The sequence below is a fragment of the Rattus norvegicus genome, chromosome 1, assembly GCF_036323735.1.
Source record: "Rattus norvegicus strain BN/NHsdMcwi chromosome 1, GRCr8, whole genome shotgun sequence".
In the NCBI taxonomy this organism is placed as follows: Eukaryota; Metazoa; Chordata; class Mammalia; order Rodentia; family Muridae; genus Rattus; species Rattus norvegicus.
In genome coordinates, this window is record NC_086019.1 from 184,406,887 (window position 1) to 184,429,348 (window position 22,462).

The window sequence follows — 22,462 nt, forward strand, 5'->3', positions numbered from 1 at the left end:
CCGTTCACGGTTCAGTGGATTGCTGCTGGCATTTGCCTATATATTTGCCTTATTCTGGCTGTGTCTCTCAGGAGAGATCTACATCCGGTTCCTGTAAGCATGCACTTCTTTGCTTCATCCATCTTATCTAGTTGGGTGGCTGTATACGTATGGGCCACATGTGTGGCAGGCTCTGAATGGGTGTCCTTCAGCCTCTGTTCTAAACTTTGACCCCTAATCCCTCCCAAGGGTATTCTTGTTCCCCTTTTAAAGAAGGAGTGAAGCATTCGCATTTTGGTCATCCTTCTTGAGTTTCATGTGTTCTGTGCATCTAGGGTAATTCAAGCATTTGGGCTAATATCCACTTATCAATGAATGCATGCCATGTGTGTTTTTCTGTGAAGGGGTTAACTCACTCAGGATGATATTTTCCAGTTCCATCCATTTGCCTATGAATTTCATAAACTCGTTGTTTTTGATAGCTGAGTAATATTCCATTGTGTAGATGTACCACATTTTCTGTATCCATCCCTCTGTTGAAGGGCATCTGGGTTCTTTCCAGCTTCTGGCTATTATAAATAAGGCTGCGATGAACATAGTGGAGCACGTGTCTTTTTTATATGTTGGGGCATCTTTTGGGTATATGCCCAAGAGAGGTATAGCTGGATCCTCAGGCAGTTCAATGTCCAATTTTCTGAGGAACCTCCAGACTGATTTCCAGAGTGGTTTTACCAGTCTGCAATCCCACCAACAATGGAGGAGTGCTCCTCTTTCTCCACATCCTCGACAGCATTTGCTGTCACTTGAGTTTTTGATCTTAGCCATTCTCACTGGTGTGAGGTGAAATCTCAGGATTGTTTTGATTTGCATTTCCCTTATGACTAAAGATGTTGAACATTTCTTTAGGTGTTTCTTAGCCATTCGGCATTCCTCAGCTGTGAATTCTTTGTTTAGCTCTGAACCCCATTTTTTTATTAACTTGAGTATTTCTTATTTACATTTCGAATGTTATTCCCTTTCCCGGTTTCCAGGCAAAAGTCCCCCTAACCCCTCCCCCTCTATATGGGTGTTCCCCTCCCCATCCTCCCCCCATTACCGCCCTCCCCCCAACAATTACATTCACTCGGGGTTCAGTCTTGGCAGGACCAAGGGCTTCCCCTTCCACTGTCTGAACCCCGTTTTTAATAGGGTTATTTGTCTCCCTGCAGTTTAACTTCTTGAGTTCTTTTTATGTTTTGGATATATACCCTCTATCAGTTGTAGGATTGGTAAAGATATTTTCCCAATCTCTTTTTTTTTCTTATTTTGTTTGTTTGGTTTTTTTGTTTGTTTGGTTGGTTTTTTTTATTAACTTGAGTATTTATTTACATTTCGAATGTTATTCCCTTTCCTGGTTTCCAGGCAAACATCCCCCTAATCCCTCCCCCTCCCCTTCTTTATCGGTGTTCCCCTCCCCACCTTCCCCCCATTGCCGCCCTCCCCCCAACAATCACGTTCACTGGGGGTTCAGTCTTAGCAGGACCAAGGACTTCTGCTTCCACTGGTGATGTTACTAGGATATTCATTGCTACCTATGAGGTCAGAGTCCAGGGTCAGTCCGTGTATAGTCTTTGGGTAGTGGCTTAGTCCCTGGAAGCTCTGGTTGCTTGGCATTGTTGTACATATAGGGTCTCGAGCCCCTTCAAGCTCTTCCAGTTCTTTCTCTGATTCCTTCAACGGGGGTCCTATTCTCAGTTCAGTGGTTTGCTGCTGGCATGCGCCTCTGTATTTGCTGTATTATGGCTGTATCTCTCAGGAGAGATCTACATCGGGCTCCTGTCGGCCTGCACTTCTTTGCTTCATCCATCTTGTCTAATTGGATGGCTGTATATGTATGGGCCACATGTGGGGCAGGCTCTGAATGGGTGTTTCTCCTGTCTCTGTTTTAATCTTTGCCTCTCTATTCCCTGCCAAGGGTATTCCTGTTCCCCCTTTTAAAGAAAGAGGGAAGCATTCACATTTTGATCATCTGTCTTGAGTTTCATGTGTTTTATGCATCAAGCATTTGGGCTAATAGCCACTTATCAATGAGTGCATACCATGTGTGTTTTTCTGTGAATGGGTTACCTCACTCAGGATGATATTTTCCAGTTCCCTCCATTTGTCTATGAATTTCATAAAGGCATTGTTTTTGATAGCTCAGTAATATTCCATTGTGTAGATGTACCACATTTTCTGTATCCATTCCTCTGTTGAAGGGCATCTGGGTTCTTTCCAGCTTCTGGCTATTATAAATAAGGCTGCTATGAACATAGTGGAGCACGTGTCTTTTTTATATGTTGGGGCATCTTGTGGGTATATGCCCAAGAGAGGTATAGTTGGATCCTCAGGCAGTTCAATGTCCAATTTTCTCCAGACTGACTTCCAGAATGCTTGTACCAGTCTGCAATCCCACCAACAATGGAGGAGTGTTCCTCTTTCTCCACATCCTCGACAGCATTTGCTGTCACCTGAGTTTTTGATCTTAGCCATTCTCACTGGTGTGAGGTGAAATCTCAGGGTTGTTTTGATTTGCATTTCCCTTATGACTAAAGATGTTGAACATTTCTTTAGGTGTTTCTCAGCCATTCGGCATTCCTCAGCTGTGAATTCTTTGTTTAGCTCTGAACCCCATTTTTAATAGGGTTATTTGTCTCCCTGTGGTCTAACTTCTTGAGTTCTTTGTATATTTTGGATATAAGCCCTCTATCTGTTGTAGGACTGGTAAAGATCTTTTCCCAATCTGTTGGTTGCCATTTTGTCCTAATCACAGTGTCCTTTGCCTTACAGAAGCTTTGCAGTTTTATGAGATCCCCTTTGTCGATTCTTTTTTTTTTTTAATTAACTTGAGTATTTCTTATTTACATTTCCATGTTATTCCCTTTCCCGGTTTCCGGGCAAACATCCCCCTAATCCCTCCCCCTCTCCTTCTTTATGGGTGTTCCCCTCCCCATCCTCCCCCCATTGCCGCCCTCCCCCAACAATCTAGTTCACTGGGGGTTCAGTCTTAGCAGGACCCAGGGCTTCCCCTTCCACTGGTGCTCTTACTAGAATATTCATTGCTACCTATGAGGTCAGAGTCCAGGGTCGGTCCATGTATAGTCTTTAGGTAGTGGCTTAGTCCCTGGAAGCTCTGGTTGCTTGGCATTGTTGTACATATGGGGTCTCGAGCCCCTTCAAGCTCTTCCAGTTCTTTCTCTGATTCCTACAACAGATAGAGGGCTTATATCCAAAATATACAAAGAACTCAAGAAGTTAGACCGCAGGGAGACAAATAACCCTATTAAAAAATGGGGTTCAGAGCTAAACAAAGAATTCACAGCTGAGGAATGCCGAATGGCTGAGAAACACCTAAAGAAATGTTCAACATCTTTAGTCATAAGGGAAATGCAAATCAAAACAACCCTGAGATTTCACCTCACACCAGTGAGAATGGCTAAGATCAAAAACTCAGGTGAGAGCAGATGCTGGAGAGGATGCGGAGAAAGAGGAACACTCCTCCATTGTTGGTGGGATTGCAGACTGGTACAACCATTCTGGAAATCAGTCTGGAGGTTTCTCAGAAAATTGGACATTGAACTACCTGAGGGTCCAGCTATACCTCTCTTGGGCATATACCCAAAAGATACCCCAACATATAAAAAAGACACGTGCTCCACTATGTTCATAGCAGCCTTATTTATAATAGCCAGAAGCTGGAAAGAACCCAGATGCCCTTCAACAGAGGAATGGATACAGAAAATGTGGTACATCGACACAATGGAATATTACTCAGCTATCAAAAACAATGACTTTATGAAATTCGTAAGCAAATGGATGGAACTGGAAAATATCATCCTGAGTGAGGTAACCCAATCACAGAAAAACACACATGGTATGCACTCATTGATAAGTGGCTATTAGCCCAAATGCTTGAATTACCCTAGATGCCTAGAACAAATGAAACTCAAGACAGATGATCAAAATGTGAATGCTTCACTCCTTCTTTAAAAGGGGAACACGAATACCCTTGGCAGGGAATAGAGAGGCAAAGATTAAAACAGAGACTGAAGGAACATCTTCAGAGCCTGCCCCACATGTGGCCCATACATATACAGCCACCCAATTAGACAAGATGGATGAAGCAAAGAAGTGCAGGCAGACAGGAGCCGGATGTAGATCGCTCCTGAGAGACACAGCCAGAATACAGCAAATACAGAGGCGAATGCCAGCAACAAACCACTGAACTGAGAATAGGACCCCCGTTGAAGGAATCAGAGAAAGAACTGGAAGAGCTTGAAGGGGCTCGAGACCCCATATGTACAACAATGCCAAGCAACCAGAGCTTCCAGGGACTAAGCCACTACCTAAAGACTATAGATGGACCTACCCTGGACTCTGACCCCATAGGTAGCAATGAATATCCTAGTAAGAGCACCAGTGGAAGGGGAAGCCCTGGGTCCTGCTAAGACTGAACCCCCAGTGAACTAGATTGTTGGTGGGAGGGCGGCAATGGGGGGAGGGTCTGGAGGGGAATACCCATAAAGAAGGGGAGGGGGAGGGAATAGGGCGATGTTTGCCTGGAAACCAGGAAAGGGAATAACACTCGAAATGTAAATAAGAAATACTCAAGTTAATAAAAAAAAAAGAGATAGTTTCAGTTAAGAAAAGTCTACAAAGGCTTAAAGAATTAAAATGTCAGTCCATGAAATGCATATTGATAATAATCCATGTTCTACTGATGGATGCTACCCTAGAGCAGTATCACACAATAGACAATATGTTTTACTTTGTAGAGTTTGGGGAATTAAGACATGCATATGTGTTGATGCGTCATACTATTGGTGCATAGTCAGAATTTCATAACTTCTCTAACAGTCTTAGAACTGTGTAAGTTCTGCTTTATGGCTGCTCTCTTTACCTTTGGGATCTTCTGTCTCATGTTCAGCTGTGTTTTCTATTTACCTTTTGTGGAGTAATTGGTAAAATTCTATTCTGTGTTTTCTTACATCATTATTTTCTAGGTTGCTGTGATGTTGGCATGGTGTCAGGCATATTGTAAATACTATAAATGGTAACATAATTATTATAGTGCCAAGTTTATTTGGTTGTTCTGTTCTTGAACACTTAGGTTTTTACTATTTATTTACTTATTTATTTCTTCTTTGACTTTTAGCTAAAGTCTGGTTTGTTTGTTCATTTGTTTATTTATTTTGCTAGTATATTGAATTTGGGGCCTCACTCATGCTAAGCACATGTTATACCACTGACCTATGCTCCCTCACCCCAGATCGTGACTTTTATAAATAATACTATGATTCACTTAAAATTTTTCTATAGTTAGGATGAGTTTTATAAATAAAATTTCTAATTCACAGGGTACAGCTATTAACAAGGCTTTTGATGCATTGTAACAAATATACTTTTCCAGAAAAGACAGGGATTTTGTTTCCACAATTCCTTTTTGATTTCATCGATATTTCTTTAAATGTTACTGAGTTTGAACATATTTTCATGTTTTACCAACTCATATTTTTTTCTTTATTAACTTGAGTATTTCTTATTTACATTTCGATTGTTATTCCCTTTCCCGGTTTCCAGGCCAACATCCCCCTAACCCCTCCCCCTCCCCTTCCATATAAGTGTTCCCCTCCCCATCCTCCCCCCATTACCACCCTCCCCCCAACAATCACGTTCACTGGGGGTTCAGTCTTGGCAGGACCAAGGGCTTCCCCTTCCACTGGTGCTCTTACTAGGATATTCATTGCTACCTATGAGGTCAGAGTCCAGGGTCAGTCCATGTATAGTCTTTGGGTAGTGGCTTAGTCCCTGGAAGCTCTGGTTGCTTGGCATTGTTGTTCATATGGGGTTTCAAGCCCCTTCAAGCTCTTCCAGTCCTTTCTCTGATTACCAACTCATATTTTTAAAGGAATTGCTTGTTTAAATATTAGATACTCTATGATATAAATAATATAGTGAAAAATGATTTGGGTGGTTGCAGACAAAAAAACTTGAAATAACCTCAAGCTAGATATGGTAGCACATGCTTGCAATTCCAGCACTCAGGTGGTTGATAGAAGGAGGATCAGTTCAACGCCATCCTTACACACGCATGAAGTTCAAAGTTATCTGGAGTACCTGTGGCCCTATATCAAAAAGAGAAAATAAAAGTACCTTGAACAGAGACTCTCATGCAGCTCAGGAGGAATACATGAATAATCTGACCAGATGTGCCTATTAATTGAATAGTTCTCTTTTGAGGACTTTTCAGTTTTAATTCTGTAGATTTCCCTCATTCATTTGAGGCCTGCCTTAAATATCACTCGCTTCTGATTTTTCTCTTGGAGGAGATGCCTTTCCACTAGACCTGGCAACCCAGTGTGCAGCTCAGATACTGTGATTTGCCTGCATTTTTAGGTGTCCTCTTTACACAGACTCCTGAAGGTCAGGAAATTAAAGATCAGAAAGGCAATTTTTTTTACTAGATCTCTTACAACAACGGGAGTTTGGGTTCACATCAGGGCTAACTTCAGAGACTATGCTTTTTACAGTTACCTGAAGATATCCACAAATAGAATGTGAAGACATGTATCTTTTTTTATTAGATATTTTTATTTACCTTTCTTTTTTATTGGATATTTTTTAAGTTACATTTCAAATGTTATTCCCTTTCCTGGTTTCCCAGACATAAGCCCCCTACCACATCCCCCTCCCCTTCTTCTATAAGGGTGTTCCCCTCCCCATATACACCACCTTCCCGCTCTTTCCCGACATTCCCTTACACTGGGTGGTCCAACCTTGGCAGGACCAAGGGCTTCTCCTTCCATTGGTGTCCAACAAGGCCATCCTCTGCTACATATGCAACTGGAGCCACGGGTCAATCTATGTATAGTCTTTCGGTAGTGGTTTAGTCCCTGGAAGCTCTGGTAGGTTGGCATTGCTCTTCTTATGGGGTTGCAAGCCCCTTAAGCACTTTCAATCCTTTCTCTAATTCCTCGAACGGGGTCCTGTTCTCCATTTAATGATTTGCTGCTGGCATTCGCCTCTGTATTTGACATGCTCTGGCTAGGTCTCTCAGGAGATATCTATATCCAGCTCCTGTCAGCATGTACTTTCTTAGCTTCATCAATTTTATCTAGTTTTGGTGTACATATATATGTGAATTTTGAAGAAGGTATCATGAGGTCCTGAGAAGAAGGGATATATATATATATCTTCTCTATGTGTCTGTTTAGTTTCTGTTTCCATAATCTGTCCATTGATGAGAGTGTGGAGTTAAAATCTCCTACTATTATTGTGTGAGATTCAATGTGCTCTTTGAGCTTTAGTAAGATTTCTTTTATGAGTATAGGTACCCTTGTATTTGGAGCATAGATATTTAGGATTGAGAGTTCATCTTGGTGGATTTTTCCTTTGATGAATATGAAGTATCCTTCCTAATTTATTGATATCTTTTGGTTGATAGTTAATTTTATTTGATATTAGAATGGCTACTGCAGCTTCTTTCTTTGGACCACTTGGTCGGAAAATTGTTTTCCATCCTTTCACTCTGAGGTAGTGTCTGTCTTTGCCACTGAAATGTGTTTTCTCTGTTGAGCAAAGTGTTGGGTCCTCTTTACGTATCTATTCTGTTGTTAGTCTGTGTCTTTTCATTGGGGAATTGAGTCCATTGATGTTGAGAGATATTAGGGAGCAATGCTTGCTGTTTCCCATTATTTTTGTTGTTAGAGCTTGGAGTCATGTTTGTGTGACTATCTTCTTTTGCGTTAGTTGATGTTAGATTACTTTCTTGTGGGTTTTTTTTTGGGGGGGGTGTAGTTTCTCTGCTTGTGTTGGAGTTATCCTTTGTGGGCCTGAATTTGTAGAACGATATCGTGTAAATTTTGTTTTGTCATGCAGTATCTTTGTTTCTTCATCTATGTTAATTGAGAGTTTTGCTGAATATAGTAGCCTGATTTGGCATTTGTTAGGGTTTTTTCTGTCACATCTGCCCAGGATCTTCTGGCTTTCATTTTCTCTGGTACAAAGCCTGGTGTAATTCTGATAGTTCTGCCTTTATATTTTACTTGACCCCTTTCTCTTTCTGCCTTTAATATTCTTTCTTTGTTTTGTGTATTTGGTGTTTTGACTATTATGTGAGAAGAGGAATTTCTTTTCTTCTCCAACCTATTTGGAGTTCTGTATGATTCTTTTAATATTTATGAGCCATTTCTTTCTTTACGTTTGGGAAGTTTTCGTCCATAATTTTGTTGAAGATATTTACTGGCCCTTTAAGTTGGTAGTCTTTCCTCTCTTCTATACTTATGATCCTTAGGTTTGATCCTGTCATTGTGCCCTGGATTTTCTGGATGTTTGGGTTAGGAGCTCTTTGTGTTTTACATTATTTTTGATGGTTGTTTCAATGTTTTCTATGGTATCTTCTGACCCTGAGATTTGCTCTTCAATCTCTAGTATTCTGTGGGTGATGCTCATGTCTATGACTCTTCATCTCTTCCCTATGTTTTCTATCTCTAGGGTTGTCTCCTTTTGTGCCTTTTTCATTGTTTCTAGTTCCACTTTTAGGTCCTGGATTGTTTTGTTCATTTCCTTCACCTGTTTGGTTGTGTTTTCCTGTAATTCTTTAAGGAATTATTGTGTTTCCTTTTTAAGGGTTTCTACTTGTTTTCCTGTGTTGTCTGTATTTCTTTAAGGGTATTATTTATGTCCTTCTTAAAGACCTCTAACATCACCATGAGTTGTGATTTTAAATCAAAAATTTGCTTTTCCAGTGTGTTCACCCCCATCCAGGGGTTGCTGTTGTGAGGGAACTTGGTTCTGATGATGTCAAGTGTCCTTGGATTCTGTTCGTTAGTTTCTTACCCTTGTCTTTCGCCGTCTGTTTATCTGTGGTTTTTTGCTGGTTTTGCTGTCTCTGACAGTGGCTTGAGAATTCTGTAAGTCTGCCTATCAGCACTCTGGGGACTTGTTTTCTCCCAGTGAGATTTGTGTGTGTGTGTGTGTGTGTGTGTGTGTGTGTGTGTGTGTGAGAGAGAGAGAGAGAGAGAGAGAGAGAGAGAGAGAGAGAGAGAGAGACCTGTGTCAGAGGGTCAGCTCTTGGCACAGGCAGAAACCAGATGGAACCTGTCCCGGATTGCTCATAGGTTCCTTTGTCCAGTGGGCTCCAGGCTGGTTTCTCTTGGGCCAGGAATATGAGCAGAAGTGGTGGTCTCCCCTGTGCTCTCAGGATTGCTTGCACTGTGGGAACCCCACTCTCTTCCCACGTGATATTGGCTTTCTTTTTTCATTCATTCATTAACTAGCTAACTAATCAAGTAATGTATGTATGTATGTATGTATGTATGTATGTGTGTGTGTGTATGTATGTATGTATGTATGTATTTATTTATTCACTTTATATCATATTGCTTCCCCCTCTTGGAGTTGTCCTTTTATATATTCTTTTTAAAAATATTTATTTATTTATTTTTACACTCCAGATTTTATTCCCCTCCTGTTCTATCCCCTGGACAGTTCTACATCCCATAGCGACTCAACCCTACCCACCCCACCAGGCCTCTAAACTTCCTGGGCCTTCCAGTATCTTGAGGGTTAGGGGCATATTCTGTTCCCCACATTTCTCACATCATCTTGTGAAAAGGTAGAATACCTTCTGAATATACAGTCACCTTGATACATCAAAACTCTGTAGGGCTAGCCACTTCCTCTCCCACTGAGGACAAATAACATAGCCTAGTCAGGTGATGGTGCAAGGGTTGTAGCATTAGGAAGATTGAGAATCACTTCTTTAAGGTATTTAACCACAGATAGGTATAGCTACCAACATCCAAATATAGCTGCATCGCAGCTACTTCATCTTTGACTCAGAGAACATAATTGAGGATGCAGTGGAAAGAATACCAGGTCATCTACTGTAAAACATTGTCCCCTAGAAAATGATAGAAGAAACAATAACAAAAACTGTAATATCAATGTACTAATGAACATGAAAGGGAACAAATTTTGTGGGGCTCCATGTTCACCCCCCACATAAAGCAAAACACTACCAAGAACTAGGGACAGCTGGGAGTGGAAATTTAACCTATCCTTCAGAAGCAGAGTGTTATTAACTGGCTGTAGAATGCAATGTGATCAGCCTTGAAACCAAACACACACCAACAAGTGCTTGTCATTTTAGAGCAGTGGTTCTCCATCTTCCTAATGCCATAAACATTTAATACAATTCCTATATTGTAATGATTCCCACCAAGAAATTTTCAGTTCCTCCTTCAGAACTGTAACTTTGCCACTGAAGGACCTGCCCTATATGGGATCCATCCCATGCATGCCCACCAAACCCTGACACTATTATTGATGCCTTGTTGTCCTTGCAGACAGGAGCCTCTCATGACTATCTCTCGTGAGGCTCTACCAACAGCTGACTGAGACAGATACTTATAGTCAATCATTGGACTGAGACACATATCACTGCAAAAGAGTTAGAGGAAAGATTGAAGGAGATGAAGGGTATGGAAACCCCATAGGAAGAACTAAAGTGTCAACTAACCTAGATCACTGAGAGCTACCAAAAACTAATACAGCATCCAAAGAGCATTAATGGGCTGGTCTGTTTCCCCCAGCACATATGTTGCAGAGGAGGACATTGTTTGTCCCCAGTAAGAGAAGATGTGCCAAATCCTGTATAGAGATTTTATGTCCCAGGGAAAATTGATGCAGGGGATGGTAAGGAGTGTGTCACGGGTGAGCATCAGAGGCATTTGGGGGAATAGACTCTCAAAGGCTATGCTAGAAGTAATGGGGTGAATAACTCCGAGAAAAGGGATCATGGAGGGCAAAATTTGGAATTTAAATAAATGAAATAATTTAATTAAAAAATTCACCCTGGGGTCCTAGCCCACAGGTTGACAATTTTTGTTTTAAAGCCTTTTGCCAAAACTTAGAATCTAATTTGACATTGTAAAAGAGAATTAAGAATTCAGAGATAAGCTATCAAGAAGAAAGATTGAGACAAAAAAAAGCATATAAGATAGTTTTTTAATGGAAACCTGTAGTTTTTTATTTTAATTCTAATACAAGTGCCCATGACTGGGGGAACAAGTGATGGTGTTGGTTCCAGAAGATTTCAGAAGCCACCAAACTTTCTAATCAATATTGACTATAGGAAAATGAAGCTTTCAAAGCTGAGAGAATCTTTGTTTTTACTTGTAAGATATTCACTAATCTCTCATTATATTAGTCATATGTTCACTGTGTAGCAGAAGACTCCTTTGATGAACTTACAGGCCTCCCATATGCCTCCTCCTTACAGAGATTACTGGCATTTGGCAGCAACGCCACCCAGCTTCCCAGAGAACATTTATGTAGTTGTGGCTGGTTTTCTCCTTGTGTGATTTATATGTGGTGTTGTTTGTTCACATCAGGAAGTACACCTGTGCAGTGTGCAGTTGCAGACCACAATCCCTTAGGGATGCTTGGGCAGAAAAATTGAATGTTCAAGACTAGTATGAGTTCTTGAATTTAAGCCTAAAATAGGATAGTGAAATTTCACTTAGGAGAAAAAAGAAGGAAATCCGAGAACTTATTCAAAGTATTTTTGTTGTCTTTTTATGTTTCTTATGTTGTCTTTGTTTTGTTTCCCCCATACTTTTAAATCATGTGTATGTGCTGGAGAGACTCATATGTCCGTGAGTACATGAAGATAAAAGTAGGCAATGACAACCAAAGAGGCGTATCAGTAGCATCTTGTGAGCCTGGAAACACCAATGTCCCTTAACTACCGAACTATCTCCCCAGCCGAAAACAAAGAACATTTGAAAATATTTCTATTCATATTAAAGGTACAGACGCTCACAACTACTGAAGAGATCTAGCATCACTCAGCTCGAATTTGACTTTGTTTTTTCATAACCCATTCTTGCCTCATCCTTCCAATTGAGAAAATTACTGTCAAGTGCCACCATGCCTCCTTTGATCATTAGGTTTTAATTAACAAGAAATTACTTAAGAAAACACTTCAATCATACTATTTTGTGCTTAAGACTCAGTCCTTGATTTGTATCAAATTTGGCAACAAGTTCGAGGTCGATTTCTGTTGTTGTGCTACAACACTAACCAAAGCAATTTGGGGAACTTTAGGATTCATTTGATTTCCTACTTATAGTCTGGTGTAGGGAAAAATTAGGCAGGGAGTAAAGGAGACCATGGAGGAATAAAAATTACTGGCTTGCTCAGCCTGTTTTTCTATACTGCCAAAGGCTAATGGATTAAGGGGAGCATTACTCACATTGGGTTGGGTCCTACTACATTGATCATTGATCAAAGAAAAACCCTAAAATCATGTTCATGTTCCCTCCTCTCAAGTGACTCTAATTTGTATCAAGGTGAAAAAATTAACCAGCACAATATTTTGCATATGCTTTATCAAATGAACCTGTGTGGATACATGATATGAAATTCACAAAGAAGAAATAAAAAGGTAAAAAGTTAAATTAAATTCAGTGAAAAAAAGAACTCAGTGAAAAAGACATTTGGGAAAGAAACATGTGGATTGGTTTTTAAAAATGTGAAAATGATTTGAAAATACTTGGATCCCATGTAAATGTTCATCAAAAGTTGAACCTTGATGAGAATGTGCTCAATGATCAAGTACAATTCCCCAAGAAGTTATTTAACACACTTTTGCATCAGACTAACAAACTTACTTCACAGCCAGGGATGTGTGACAGTGGGCAGAAAATGGGGATTAAATGTTTTATATCTGTATTGTAGGAGTTTTGTTAGTCTCCAACTAGAAGCTTTACCTCTAAAGACTAGAATTGAAGTTGCTAGAAATTATATTACATGCTACTAGAGGAAAGATAAAGGGAATAAAGATGAATGTATCCTCTTAAAATTTTTTCCCTCATCCAAGGAACAGGGAAAAGTGCAGAAGTTGCTGGGAAAGATCTTGAGAATTAAAGGATGAGGAAGTTGGCTGTGAACACAAATATTCTGAAAGGAGCATAGGTAAAACAAAAAGCCTTGGGAATATGACTCAAAAAATACAGTCTGAGGAAGAAGCATTACACTGTGCATGACGGTACGGAAGGTAGTAAGCTTAAAAAGCTTTTACCCTACATAACAATTTACAGGAAAGTATATATAGGTGCATGGGAGAGGTAGTCATTGCAAAGGAAAGAAACCAAGATTTTTCTACATGTTGTACCAAGTAATGAACCATCAGAATATAAACGTATGCAAATTTAGATGGTATCTACAGCTTATATTTCAAAATGTATATGTATATAAAATACATATATGCATTCAGTAATAGTTATTTATATAAGAGCCCATATGCATTTTAGGAGTGCAGGGAGAGGTACAAATGGTGTGTTGGAATCAGGAAATATAAAGAAAAAAGCAATTACATTACAGTCTCAAAACTAACTACAAAATCATAGTTAAAAATAAAGCAACAAACAATATTTTGTGGAAAATAACACTGTATTTCACCAAATAATGTTGAGAAATAGTAATGGGTGTGTGTTTGTATTTGTTTCTTTGTGTATGTAATATTAAACTGAATAATATTATGTTACTCCTATTTTGACAAATTGTATAATGATTCTTCATCTAAAGTGATTTATTTGTTCCTAGACTTCAGTGACCTAATTGTGATAAAGTTATTATGTCTTACATTATTTTCATTACTGCTTTTTCCTCACTGAATGAAACACCTTTCATAATGAAATGCTGTGTTTTCATATAAAGTTCAAGAGTCTTATAGAGCAGGCACAATCTGAACCCCACAGTCCTTTTCATATGTTGTACTCTTCTTAGTATGTTATTTGATATTCTGAATATCTTCATAGTATATTATAAAGCTATTCCAAAATGTCAGGGCTCTTTAATGGCCATCAAGAACATTCAATGCTGTAACTATGCTCCACACTCTACTATGATTCAATCGTGTTTCTCTTTTCAAATCAATGCCTTTTATTGCATCAGTGATCTAAGACATTCCAAATCTCATCTAAGGCAATTTACCAATTTGCTGATGTCTTAGTTTCTGTTGCTGTAACACCATGGTCAAAAGGAATGTATGAGAAAGTATTATTTCCCTATGCCTCTTGGTCACACATAATTGAATAATGCCAAGATAAGAACATGAATTCAAGGACTCAACAAGAGTTCCTAGAATAATGCTGATTACTGGCTTTATGTCCATCCTATCTACAGTCTTCTTTCTTATAACTCCCAGAACAACTTGCTTAGAGGTGGAATTTCCCACATGCAGCAGGTTCACCTTATACTAATCCTTAATTAAGAACATTCCTTAAACACATACCTACAAGTCAAAATAATGGTAGCCACTCCTCAACTGAGATTTCCTATTTTCAATATGTTTAGGTTTGTGAGAGCTCACCTGCCACCAAAACTTACTAATTGGTATTATTTTAAGCAATCCTGCCCTGTGGTATAAATACTATCTCTAGGTATTGCTTAAACTTTTTTATGATTAAGGAATACTTTTGTTAAGACAAAGTAAAACAGACATGTGGAGTATCATCTAATATTTTGAAAGTATAAAACTTTTGATAAAGTAATTTATCTTTTTATTTCTGAAGAAAATTTAAATCTGGTTGAACTAAAAGAACATAACACTTTGGGACAAAGATACACCCTAGTAACCCAGCACTAGAAGCCAAGATAGAGAAAACCTCCACAACTATCATAACCTTTCCCCTCGTGCTGTGGTAGACAGGGAGGAAGGTGATCCATACACTGTAGAACACCAACATGCTGAATGTTAGGAACTTGGCTTCATTGAATCTGTCAGGAAGGTTCCTAGCCAAGAAAGCCACAGTGAAGCTCCCCAGAGCCAAGGAGCCCAAATATCCCAAGACAAAGTAGAAGGCAATGATTGAGCCTTTGTTGCAAATAATGATGACCTTACCATGTTCAGATTGTATATCTCTGTCAATAAAGGGAGGAGATGTTACCAACCAGATACCGCAGAGAACAAGTTGGATTAGGGTACAAATGGGAATGAGAAAGTTAGTTGCCACTTTTATCATCTTCCTTCTTGTCTTTCTCCCTGGAGTAGTGAGCTTAAAAGCTGTAACCACAGTTATTGTTTTGGCCAACACGGTAGAAATAGCCACTGTGAAAAATACTCCAAATGTGGTCTGCTGCAGGATGCAGATGGCCTGGTTGGGATGTCCAATGAAGAGAAATGGGCAGAGAAAACAGAAGACTAGAGAGATGAGCAGGATATAGCTGAGAATGCGGTTATTGGCTTTTACAATGGGAGTATCCTTGTACTTCACAAAAGTGACTAGTACTAGAATTGTGACGGCTGAGAAGGACAGGGACATGCAGCCTAGAACCATCCCCAATGGATCTTCATAAGCCAGAAATGACACAGTTCTGTGGAGGCACTGGGTTTGCTCTAAGTTGGTATATGAATCATCTGGACACCTCACACACTGTTCCATATCTGCTAGCAAACAACAATAAACCCTTATAAAATATCGTATTTGTGTAGTTAATAATTTTTATTTGTATTATTCAGAGGATATATATATATATATAAATAAATTGGTGTTGAGCATCTATTCCATTTCTTGTAGCTCTAGGGACCATTCACTTAAGATTGCTTTTTATTAACCTATGCTTTGAGATGGAACAAATCACCATCACAGGGAATGGAAAAAATACTTACTAAACAAAGAAGAAAGAAAAATGTGATTAATAATATTCATAATAGGTTATTTTATTCCTCAAACCATAAATTTACTAAAGACAGACAAGGTAGTGTGCAGACATAGTTGTTGATGCCATTTGATGAAAGACATTATGTACTTTGCTTGCTTTGAGAGTTGTGCACTGTGTCTGTACCTATACACAGGCACTAGAGCATAATTACTCATGCAAACCCGTTCACATAAGGGAATATTGTCCTTCTTGAAGAAGTTTGCCTCATAGATCTGTGCATATCCCTCTTGTTGTATAATCTCTTTTTTCCCAACTACACATTCCAAGGTTATGGATATTGAAGGTTATGGCATGAAGGTTATGGATATTGACATTCATCCTTTTTTCCTTAGCTAGACTGTGATTAATGATAAGCACTATCCCATCTGTTGCTGCATTCTTGAAATATTCACCCTTGTTTGAATTTTTTACAAGAAATTCTTAATCGTTTAAGCCATATATGCTATTAAAATATATTTCAGTAAAGAACAACTGTTATCCTGAGCATCTGGTATTTGTCAGGCACTAAGCTGTGTGATAGAGGGAAAGATTGCAGACTGATCATGTAGTCAAGATTCTTTGTACAAAGAATCAAAGAAGAATAAATATCTGCATAGATTATGTTTAAAATTATTGTATAAAAATTGTTACACATGTATGTCACCCTAAACATTTTCTGCATAATATAAAATCAGTAGCCACTATATTGTGAGAGAAATTAGTTGTTTATAGAAGAAATTGCAGTTTATTTGCTTGGGTCCAAAAGATATTGATATTATTTATTATTAAATTCTGAAACATGAAGATTTTAGGTCTTCAGTTTCCATGTAGGCCATATCATATTTCTAGTTTAGAAAAAGAAGGTATATGTATTCAACAATTTTCTCCTTCATGCAAGCATGTACCTGTATCATTGGAAACCTCATTTTCTGGGCACTGGACACAATCAAAGCAGCAGTCTGCTGTTTCTTTCTGATGAATTTTTCTGAATCCAGCAGTACATGTCATACTACACATGGAGGAGGGAACCTGAGGCAATACACACACACACACACACACATGCACACACACACACGCACACAAACGTGTGTGTGTATGTCAATGTAGTTCATTTATACATCATATATACAATGACCCATACATTAATATATGTGACAAGTGATTTGGTTATAAATATTCCTCTGATAATTTATTATTTTATATTACCTTGCAGTGCACTGAAATTCACACAATATTTACTACATTATGTAATATTATATATGTAACATGTCAGTTATAGCAATTTAAAACTTTTTCTTCTTAAACTGATTAATCCAAACAGAAGGTTTATGTGGCATCAGTTTCTCAAGATTTATATGTAAAAAAATAAGAACAGTGAGTTGTATGGAGAGAGAAGGTAGGATACATCAAGAAAGAGTTGTTTAAATGAATAAGAACAAAGTATGTTATATAAGACTCTCATACAATTAATGAACTTTTCCTTAAGAAAACCTTGAATCTCCATTCCATTCCCCCTCCCTCTGCTTTTATGAGGGAGCTTCCCCACCAACCTGCCCACTTTGGCATCACTACTCTAACATTCTCCTATGCTAGGGCATCCAACTTGCACAAGACCCCTCCCACTGATTACAGAAATGACAATCTTGTGCAGAGGAGGGGAAACTGGGAATGGGGTAACATTTAAAATGTAATAAAATATAATAAATAATAAAAATATATAAATTAAAAGTAGCAATTGGTCTTCCTCTCATGGCTGTTATTTCAGTGCCTCATGTTCTAAAATTTATATATCTTGAAAAAATAATAATTGTGGCATACCTACCAATGTTCCTCCTGTGGCCCACTCCAAGTCTTCAGATATATGAAGTTGTTGACTCTGTGTGAAATAAGGAAAATAGCTTCCTATTTTGACTTTTAATCCAAGGCCTTGTGGAAAATTCCAAATGATGAAAATGTCATACTCTATACATTGATTTTCCCTGTGATTCATGTTCACCAGTTCTCCAACAGGGTTAGTAAATACCCTTGTTTTCAGCAAGGAAGCCACCTAAATGAGATGCATCATTAGATGATTACATATGCTTATCAATGTAGGCAATGCTAAATTGAGAATGTACCATAATTTTTTAATGTCTTTCAGAAAAGACAGGTGTATGAAAGTAATCACATGTAGTAAAGTACATTATACTTCATGAATAATTAAGAATTAGTATACTTCATATTAATGTTCAATTATAAAATGTGCTAGAAAAATAATTACCAGGCAACAAGTAACATGGTGTCTGTGTGTGTGTGTGTGTACATGTTTGTCAAAATAATATTTAAAAACTGAAGCCATAAATGTAAGAATTAAGTAGAAATCTAAAATTCTGGAAGTTGTGGAAATAAAGAATGGTAGTGGGTATTTCATGTACATACTGTAAACATATATGAAATAAATATAAACTTAATACATTGTGCACTCTTAGTCATTTGGGTTTTTATAAATAATCACTAATTTAAATGAATAACTATTAATCAAAGCACACATACTGATTCCTGAGAAACTATTCTTGAGGAAAATTTTCTATCCTTGTCATCATTTAAGGCTTTTATGATAAAACTCTTGGCTCCTATTTTAAATTTGAACTCATGTGGTAAAATGTTGAAACACATTTTCACAAAATTCACTGATATTCATAAAAATATATTTTCTCCTATTAAAAGTTATCACTGTGCATGATATATTTCCATGTAAAAGATTCATTTGAGAGTTTTGCAGTGTAGAAATCTTTTTTTTTCTTTTTTTAAAATATATTTTATTAGATATATTTCTTTACTTACATTTCAAATATTATTCCCCTTCCCGGTTTCCTGTCCATAAGCCCCCATTCCCTCCCCTTCCCCTCCCCAATATGGGTATTCCCCGTATACATCCCCCTTGTTGCCCCTCCCTCCCCTTATTCCCCTGCACTGGAGGTCCAACCTTTGCAGGACCAAGTGCTTCCCCTTCACCTGGTGCCCCAACATGGCTATTCTCTGCTACATATGCAGTTGGAGCCCTGGGTCAGTCCATGTATAGTCTTTCGGTAGTGGTGTAGTCCCTGGAAGCTCTGGTTGGTTGTCATTGTTGCTTTTATGGGATTGCAAGCTCCTTCACCTCTTTCAATACTTCCTCTAATTCCCCCCAAGGGGGTCCTATTCTCAGTTCGGTGGTTTGCTGCTAGCATCGACCTCTGTATTGGACATGCTCTGGATGTGTCTCTCAGGAGAGATCTATATCCAGTCCCTTTCAGCATGCATTTTCTAGCTTCATGAATCTTATTCTAGTTTTGGTGGCTGTATATATATGGGCCACATGTGGGTCAGGCTCTGAATAGCCATTCCTTTACACTGAGAGAATAATCTCTAACAAATGTACGTGAGCTTCTCAGGGGCATGAAAGATCACATTGTTATATCTAAGTATAATGAAATATCAGAAACTTAACCTGCTGACAGTCAAGGAATACTCCTTTGGGTTCTTCCATTTTCTCTACTTGTTGTAAAATGAGCTCATGGTAGGTGTGGGCCACAGCATACACAGCATTATACAAATTGTAGCCTTCTTCACTCAGAGCCATGTCAAATTTGTGCTGTGCTAACCATTCCAATGGGTTGTTGAAAGTAAAATAATCCATTTTGCTATTGTTCTTCGAGATTGAACAGTTAAAATTATTCCACCCCAGCATAGACTGTGAAATATTTACTGGATACTTGGAAGTGTTTATTGTTTGCATAAAATTTCTAAATTCAGCAATGTCACTGTGGTGGTGTGCAAAAGTGACAGTCCCATGGAAGAAATCAAGGTTGAAATCTTTTACATTTGTGATAACATCCCATTGTGAGGTTGTGATCCAGATTCTCTGAGCACCTAAGTTTCCCCATCTTCTAAAGCTGACTTCTAAAGTAGAGTTTATTTTACCATAAATGACAACAACTTTTGCTGAAGATGTCATAATTTGTTTATCATATATCTTAGCCCTTGTCATGTATATCTGTATGTTTTCTGGGATCATATTAACAAAAGCTAAACAGATCCCATGCCTTTGCATTTCCTCTTTCAAATCTGAGAGAAATTGAGTACCCTGATCATCATCTGAGATGGCCAGTCCTATCCATGTCCATTTAAAATGAAGCATCAAGGATGCCATGCCATGGAACAAACACGTGTCCTTGGATGCCACCTGATAGACATAGGGAAACTGGTCATGGTCATTCAGGTTAGGGTTAAATGGTCCAAAGAAAAGCTAAAGAGTGTTGAAGAAAGGATGAAATATCCACATTAGGAATATTACTGTTAGGATGTTTGGACTCATATACAAGTAATGTTACTCACCATTCATAACTTAGTGTAAGAATAGTATGATTATACTATAAATATTATATATTTTCCTATTATATTCTAGACTATTCTTGATAAATCTGAATATTCAGTTTTGCCTGTTTGCCCAGTAATTTAAACAATAGATTATTTAATTCTTTGTGTATGTGTGTGTGTGTGTGTGTGTGTGTGTGTGTGTGTGTGTGTGTGTGTGTGTAGCAGCATACTCAGAAATGCATGTGGTCCAAGTTTTCTTGTAGGTACATGTAAATGTAATTTAAATGTTGTTAATTCATACAGTGTCTCACATTCTTACCTTTGGAGTCTTGGAAGAAATCGCCAGTTTTAAGGATGTTGTCCAAAATGGTCCTGTAAGCTGTACATCACAAGTTGGCTCTATTCCACAGATAAAATTAGTAAAAGCCAAACCTTTGTTTGATTGTGAATATGCTTCATCCACAATTCCCAATGTATCTTCACACATACCAAAAATGATGGAAAATAGCAAAGACATGTTGGATAAAAGATAAGGATTCTTGTTGATCTCATCAGTAGCAAAAAACATAACCAGAAAAAACTCATATTTTCTTGCTGGTATGCTAAAACCAAGCATAGTGATGATTAAAGGAGATGTTTGAAACATAAAATTTCAATTGCAATTAAGTTTGTACTATAAGAAGTATATTTGTTCTCCTAGATTTTCTCTAATGTTACATTTATTCAAAAATTAAAAGAAATTGTAAACATCAATGTGATACTGATAATAAGTTTAATATGTGACTGGGTATTTGTATGACTAGACCAAAAAATATTCTGGTATAATATGAAGCCTGGCAGGCTTTTTCCATATTCACTGACAACTCCAGAATGACAGGAGGGGCTTATTTTAAAAAGCAAAAGATATGTATATTTATAAATATGTATGCAATAATAATAGGTTGGAATCACGTATAGTAGACTTCCCTTCCACACATATATCTCAGTATATGAATTTATGCACAACTTTTAGAGACCAAAATTAGATAACCTTTTTTAGAGGCCTTTGATGCATGCTCATGCAGGAATCATTGGCAGACAATGGAGGATAGGTAGTGACGCAGTCTCATCATATTGAGATTTTGGAAAAAGTGGGAATTGCGAATTCAAGGCAAATGAAGACACATATTTCACCATGTGATATCCACAAAGATTCAACAGATATTTCGTTTTCCAGCTTTGTGAACTAGAGGTCAATGTAGTAAAGTTAAGCTAAACTGTGACACACTTGAAAGTATTAAAATAGTAATTGATGTTATAATTAATTTTCAGTGGTTCCTAAAGTTATAGGGGGAAAAACAGGACAGAATCTTACAGGTTGTGTACAGAGCTATATATATTTCCAGTTCATGACATTGAAGCAGAGAATAATGTTAATGACTTACCTAAAATTAATAAAATTAAGAAGTGTATTATAAAAATTTTCTTCAATACGTCCCTTGAATAGAAAAAGGATAAAACCACAGTCATTTTGCAAATCTCCATCATTATCTTCACTATTTTTTATCCTCCAAAAGCAATTGGGTTCAGTCAAACTGCACAAGATGACAGAAAACTTCAGGAACAAAAAGGCAACAGTGAAAACACACAGCTTCTTCATGTCTGCTAGGATCTAGCATGGACCAGTTGTGAAACCTGTTTCTTATGAAGACAAACATAAAACACACATTTACACCTATGTGTATATTTTAAGGCTTCTGCTGTCTAGAGATCCACTTAATTATACTCAACAGTTCCTTTCCACTCATCCTACGTTCTGCTCCCTGGATACAATGGGAACATTCTGGCCTCAAGCTCTACATCTGAGGTCTGAAAACTTTTGATCAAAACATTTCCAAAAACATGTTTTGAAGATCATGTTCTCCATCCACGACTGCCATGATTTCATTCATATCTGTAACATGAACCTTCCAAGGGACAATCTTCTTTTGGACAACTTGAACCAGACCATGTGTAAACAGTCATATGTATGAACCCAATAGATTTCAACAGAACTTTCATAGTAAGACTATAGTTGAGAAGCTATTAATGTTCCATATTATTCAGACTTTGAGTTGAATCATGGGACATTTTATCTTCTACTTTCTATTGAAGGGAAGGGCAGTCTCACATGCAACATTGAGCCAGCAGTTGACCATTTTCTCTATTCATATACTATTGTATGAAAGTCGTGTTTACAAAATCTCCTCAAACTTCCTATGACTCCTGTTATTTGGAGAAGGTGTCATTATGCTAAATCCAATAATGTCTGGAATTATACAGATTCAATACCCATCCTGTCCAATATCTGTTCCAGTGCAGACATTTAATGAGTTATAATGCTGATCTATTGCCTGATAATCAGTCCTTGGCAGTCAATGCCATTTGATAAAACATT

General features: G+C 38.0%; 1 pseudogene; it reads right to left on the bottom strand.

Annotated features, from left to right (window-relative positions):
* Window positions 1-14,486: 14,486 nt before the first annotated feature.
* Window positions 14,487-21,685, bottom strand: Vmn2r116l-ps36 (vomeronasal 2, receptor 116 like, pseudogene 36; annotated as a pseudogene).
* Window positions 21,686-22,462: the final 777 nt, after the last annotated feature.